Source organism: Sciurus vulgaris, assembly GCF_902686455.1.
Source record: "Sciurus vulgaris genome assembly, chromosome: 17".
Lineage (NCBI taxonomy): Eukaryota > Metazoa > Chordata > Mammalia > Rodentia > Sciuridae > Sciurus > Sciurus vulgaris.
This window is the reverse complement of record NC_136478.1, coordinates 1,939,736-1,946,003: the sequence shown is the minus strand read 5'-3', so window position 1 is coordinate 1,946,003 and position 6,268 is coordinate 1,939,736. Positions and strand designations below refer to the sequence as shown.

Here is a 6,268-nt window from a genome sequence, read left to right as displayed (position 1 = left end):
CCAAGTTGCTGCGATTATCCGTGTGCACCACCACACCCAGCTTTCAACTCGTTTTTTAATCAGGTTTCTGCTCACTTCCCTCCATTTCTAATTCTTTCCACGTGAGTCACATTATCCCTTTATCTGAGATTTACATTGAAAATGCTCTTCCCCATTCATCAATTGCCTTTTGAGTCTGTTGATGGTGTGTGTACCATAAAAAAGAGTCTTTAACTTTAACGTCCTTAAGTGTGTTCATCTTTTCTTTTATTACACCTGGATTGTGAGTTATGGTCAGACAATCTTTCTCCACGCCCGGTTGTAAAGGAATTAGCCCTGGCTTTCTTCTCTTTGTTCCTTTTTCTATATTTAGATACCTGATCTACCTGGCATTTACTCTTATAAGGTCTTTCCTTTCAAACTCCATCTTACGCGAGTGTACTGACTAAACCAATCAGCATGTCCTAGAGTCAGGCTGCAGGGAGTGAAGCTGGGCGGCAGGAGGCCTTAGGGGGTGGTGGGCCGAGCCAATCACAGATTAGAACTTTTGTTTAAAAAGTAGTTTCCCAGGGCTGCGGTAAACAAATGATCACAAACTGGTACTTAAACAGTGGATACCAACTCTGGATACCATGCGTCTGACACCAGGCGTCTGGGGCTGGTCTCAAGCTCCTGCTGGGGCTTGAGGGAGCACCCATCCCGCCTCCCCCAGCTCGGACATGCTGGCCATCCTTGGTGGCCCTCGGCTTGCGGATGGGTCACTGCAGGGGTCTCCACCTCTGTCCTCACCTGGCCCCCTCCTCTGTGTGTCCAAATCCCGCTGTCCCCGGGCCTTCCTGTGGAGAGGAGATAAGAAGCACCACCTTGACGGAGGGCTGGGAGCAGGGAAGAGATCCTGACCGCCCAGGTGCCCCGGCGCCGCCTGACTCGGCGGCGTCTCCGCCCTCCGCTCTGATGCCGCAGGGGTTTGGCCCGGCACCGAGCCGCGACGCAGGAGCTCACTCAGTCAAAGGAGGCGTGAGGGCCGGCCCAGTTCCCGCGCCTGCGACGTTCTCGCGATGCTGAGCAAGCACCTCCCACACGGAGCGCGTGCGGACACGCCCCCGGAGTTGCCTGGCTTTCCAGAGGGAGAGCGTCTTGGTCCCCAGCTCTCCCCCAGGGGTCCGCACACAGGAGGCAGTCTGAGCTCGCGCGGGGCTCGCTCCTCCAGTGCACAGTCCCGTGGCACAGGAGGTGCGCTGGGTATCATCCGCATGGGCAGATGACAGCCCTGGGCATGGAGCGCTGGAGACACTTGCAGAGGACAGCCAGCAAATGGCAGGGCTGGGGCTGGAGGCCGGCCGCCTCCCTGCTCCTTATGCCCAGCAGGGCCGGTTAAGGGTTTTGGCACCAAGAGCAGGAAGGGCAGAAACGCCCGTGGACAAAGTCCTTTCACACCTCATTTCCCCCTTGCAACATGTTTCGAAATCAATAGATCATTGTCCTCGCCTGTGCAGGAGGCAATCCATCTGTGGGGAAGGCTCATGGGTACTGCCCGAGTTGGGCCTCTGACCAAGGGCTCCTGGTTCCAACTCCCGCTGTTCTGTCCCCTGGCATGGCTGAAGGCGGAGGCTGCATCGGGGTGGCAAGCCCATGGGGAGGAAGGTCACCGTGGCACTGGCCACGCAGGTGAATCTTGCATCGAGGCCAGTGGCTCTCGGCCAGCTGCAGGCCCACACCAGGCAACACTGCAGCAGCTCCTCCAGACAGTCTGCAAGTAGATCGTCCCCATTACCCTCTCACAGCTGAGGAAGTGAGCCTCGGAGAGGCCACCGAGCAGCACAGAGAGCCAGAGTACCCCATTACACAACCTGTGTTCCCTGCACCCAGCCACCCTCGTGCCGCCGCGGCTCTGGGACATACCTGTGGGTAGGTGTCTGTGTAAGCTGTGTCTGGCTCCAGCTCAAGACTCTGGGGGTGGCTGCAGCCCTGACATCTCTAGACCACTGCCCCAAATGGCTCTGCGTGCCTTTCACACCTTCAGCTCTTGGCCTCCTGCTCACATGCTTTCCTGTGGGATGGCTTTTACCAGGACTCCTGCAGGAGCCTTCAGGGCTGTCACTGGCAATAACATGTCGTCGTAAGGTCACAGTGGCATGTCCCAGCGGAAGACCAGCCCAGTACACACACACCAGGGCTCCTGGAGAGCAGACCCGGGGTGCTGTCTGTCACTCTGGATTTCCAGCTGGAGAAGGATGCTGTGTACACAGTTGGAGTTTATTAAACGATTGCCAATTTTATTCTGCATCAGTTCCTGCAATGTTCTCCCAACCAAGAAGGAAGGTACTTTGTTAACTCTGCTGCTAGTGTGGTACCTCTCATCTGCCAATCTTGATTTGTCACGTATAACTCTCCTTTTACCCCAATGCTTCCAAAGTGTTTCCAAAACGTTATTAATATTTCCTTATCACATGGCAATGATCCCAGGATAGGAAAGACGAACTGGAAGAGAATTTAGTGGTCATCAGGATTAACTCCTCAGTTAGCAAATGAAAAAGCAAATTTAAAAAGCTAAAGGACTCTCAGGGCCAGCCAGCCAGCCCACTGCCTAGCCTGTGCTGGGAACTGGCTGCTGGTGCAGAAAATTATTTTTTTAAAAAACATTTTTCACTGTAGATGACACAATACATTATTTTATTGTCATGTGGTTCTGAGGCTCGAACCCAGTGCCTTGCACATCCTAGGCAAGCACTCTACCACTGAGCTACATCTCCAGCCCCCAGAAAATTACTGATGTGCTTCACAGCATCTTTGGTTTGGGATCAATCGTATGTTTGACAAGAATTCTCTGTGCTCTGGTTTGACAAGAATTCTCTGTGCTCTGGTTATGGTAGTGTTTTCCACCTGCTAGGGAAGCTCTCAGAGGGCAGGGCAGGGCGTGCTCGCTGTCAGTGACGAGCGTGTGGAAGGCAGTCAGGACGTGTTTATGAATGAGCGATCCACGACACTGGAGTTGACGCAGTACATTGTTTCCTCATCAATTCCGGTGAGATGGTCCGCTTAGGGCAGATTGTGAACTATCCTGCTTAGTTGCTTCTGGGTTTTAGTGAGGAAAGTTCTTGGCTGTAATTAACAGTAACAAACATATAGGATTTATTTTTCCTCACATGACAAGAAATCCAGAGACACGTTGCTCCTCCAGTGACGATGCTCAGTGTGTCGGGCACGGCTCATGACTCTCGACCTCGCCTCACAGGAGCAGTATGGCAGCACCTTGTGCGTTGAATCAGGAGGAGGGGAGGAAGGAATGACACCAGTGGTCGCTCCTTCTACCAGGAAAACAAATGCTCTTCTTCCCCCTGAGCAGTCCTCTCCCGAATTTCTACTTTAATCTCACGGCCAACACTTATCAATGGCCACCCACAACTGCAGAGGAGAGGAGGAAAGAGAGTGGGCCCGAGTTGGCCAATCCGAGTGACCAGCTTGCTCTCTGTGCCTCAGCCATCACCCTGAGGGAAACCTGCCCAGCTCGCCCCCAAGCTGGCCCCAAGAGGAGAATGAGACATGAGGAGCAGAGCCAGCCCAGCAGAGCCCAGCCTGGCAGGGGCATCTGGCAGGCCTCCAGCGGAGGAGTCCAGAGCCTCGGGACTGGCTCGGCTGACCTGCAGCCCTCCTGCACATGTGTGAGGACCGCCGGGCGTTTGGCGATGGTCTTCAATCCACTGCTTTTGCCGCACGGGTAACTGACAGAGCAGGCAGACTCGAGGTTCAGCCTGGGACATTTGGGAGCACTCTTTAAGGCTGACCAGGGTGTGGCCTAGAGGTCGAGGACACCAGGACACCATGCCCCTGCACAGAGCTCAGGCCTCCAGCCAGGAGCTTAACCTGTGTGCGCCGAGGACACCAGAGCCACCATGGTTTGCTGTACTTGCTTCTAAAAGGGGCACCTCACACCTTAATAAAAGCCACCGAGCCCCAGGTGTTCGGGTGGGCACCTGGGACTTAATTCTCTTCACGGCGCTGCATCTCAGAGGATGCTTCTGGCCACGTGCCAGATAACCCAGCTCGAAGGTTCGGACAATAAGGAAACCTGTTCCTGGGAAGTCCTGAGTCGGTAACTCACTGGCTCCAGGATGCCGCGGAGGAGCCCGCTCTGCCTGTCCTGACACCCTGCCTCCTCAGCGTGCCACCTCCGCCTCGGCCGCTCTCCTCATCCTCTCCAGCGACCACAGCTCTTCTAGGCCTCACCCGACATCCAGCGTGGAAGAAAGCCTGCCATTCTCATGCAGTGATTTTAAGAAACAACTCTCCCTGAAGCCCCTCTGCAGATGCCCTCCTGTCACCTGGTGATGCTTAAACCAGCCATGGGCAGGGTCTTTAGGACCACCCATGATCCATCAGGCTACCCTTCCGGGGCAGACGCCAGCCTCTCCTGAAGGCCATAGCTGTGCAGAGGGCCAGATGCCAGAACGGCCAGTGTTCTGTCTGCCGATGAGGGCCCTGTGGCAGAGAGGCTCAGTATTTGCATGAGGGACAAATGACAGTACCACATTTCTGACCCCAAATCTCTGTCCTCTCGCTCTCCTGCAGTGGGTAGGGCAGGGCTGACGCCACAGGAGTCACTGTCACCAGCCTCCTGGGAGTCGCCCTCTGTCAGGGCCCGCTTGCAGTCACAGGGTGCTGTGCGGCTGGCAGTTGCTCCTTCTCAGCCCAGGGCGTCCAGGCGCACTCCAGCACACAGTCTGCTGGCCACACCCAGCGGGTGAAAGGCGGCTAGTGGGTGGCGGGTTCTGCAGCCTCTCCCGACACCTCTCCCCTTGGCCCCGTGGGGTGGGGTTGGGCTGGCACACGCTGTCCCGTCTGCTTCCCAAGGGCTGGTGGCTGTGAGTCAGAGGCGGCAAGGGAGGCCCAGGGCCCTGGAAACTGGTGTCTGCCTTCAGTGGCTGTGTGGCCTGGATGCCGCTGGCTCTCTCCTGCCTGGCTCGCCCAGTTCTGTGTAGCAGGGCTCTGTCTACAGCACGGCTGGGCACCTCGAGGACCAGGGGCATGGAGCACCTGACCCACTGCTGGCTCCGAGAGGGGAAGACTCCAATGTCCTCACCACTGGATTTGGGCCAGGACAACTGGGCCAAGTCAAGGCTCCCTAACGAAGTTCTTGGGTTTGGCCATCTCCCCAGTTTCTCATGGCACTGGAGTGTGGCCTGAGTCGGCATGGAGGGGTGTGACCTGGATATCCCACACCCTGGCACCTTAGCGTCCTCTGCAGTGGGACTTTACGATCCCATGGGAGCAGTCTCCAAAATCTGAACACTCCTGCTTGTCCAGGACTGGAAATGAAAGTTTGAGGGACTTACCTTTCCTCCTGGCTGGACATACGGGCTCTTACTCTCACCATAACAAGTGACCACAACCTTTGTTGTTTAAAACAACACAAACTTTTTCTCTACCATCTTGGAGGGCAAGGGTCTAGAGTGTGTTCCCTGAGTTGAAAACCAAGGAGTGGGCAGCACCACCTCCGGAAGGCTCCAGAGGGGAGGACAGGCTGTGTGCTGTGTCTTCCCACCTGACTCCACCGGCATTCCTCGGCTCCTGATTCTTCTCTCCATCTTCAGTGCGCATGGCTCCAACCTGACCGTGTTCCTCTTTTAAGGATTCCTGTGATTAGATAGGGTATATCTGGACAATGCAGGACAATCTCTCCATCGAAGGAGTCTTAATTTAATTACAACTGCCATGTCCCTTTTACCAGGTGAGGGTCACGTCCACAGGTTCTGGGAATTAGGATGTGGATGTCTCTCAGACCACCTTCCGCCTGCAACAGTGGGCCCAGAGCAAGCCTGCATGGAGGTGACCAAACCTGCACACACACCCCTGCTTTCCGTACTCCAGGGTGGCACCAGGCTGGGGGCAGCTGATCTGCTGAGGACTGGGGTGCTGAGGGAGAAGGTACTAGATTATTTCTTAAGACTAGGAACAAGATCGGGCTTGCCTCACACTGCCTCTGGCTGACACTGGCTCTCTGGACATGACGGTCTAGGCAGGAACCAGAGCCACCTTGGCTGGCTCAGCAGAGAGGATTTAACATGGGTTACCTGTCGCTAGCAGGTGCTGAGGGACTGAAAAGGCGGTGGGGAACCCCTGTTGTCATGCTTGGCCATGCTGTGGATGGCCACTGCTCACCTGTCACCTGGCAGGCACAGTGGAAGAGGAGTTTCACACTGGAGTCCTGTCAGCTAGCCTGGGAGTCCTTGGAATAGAGCGACATGCAGAGGTTAAGTATCAGCTTAGTGAAGTGGGCTTGCCTTTGCTA

General features: G+C 55.7%; 1 long non-coding RNA gene across 1 annotated transcript; it reads right to left on the bottom strand.

Moving 5' to 3' along the window:
• Positions 1-2,822: 2,822 nt before the first annotated feature.
• Positions 2,823-6,268, bottom strand: LOC306648462. Its single transcript, XR_013760384.1, has 3 exons — positions 6,139-6,268; positions 5,313-5,613; positions 2,823-3,231 (listed from the first exon to the last, which is right to left on the bottom strand). It is a non-coding gene; the product is annotated as an uncharacterized lncRNA (long non-coding RNA).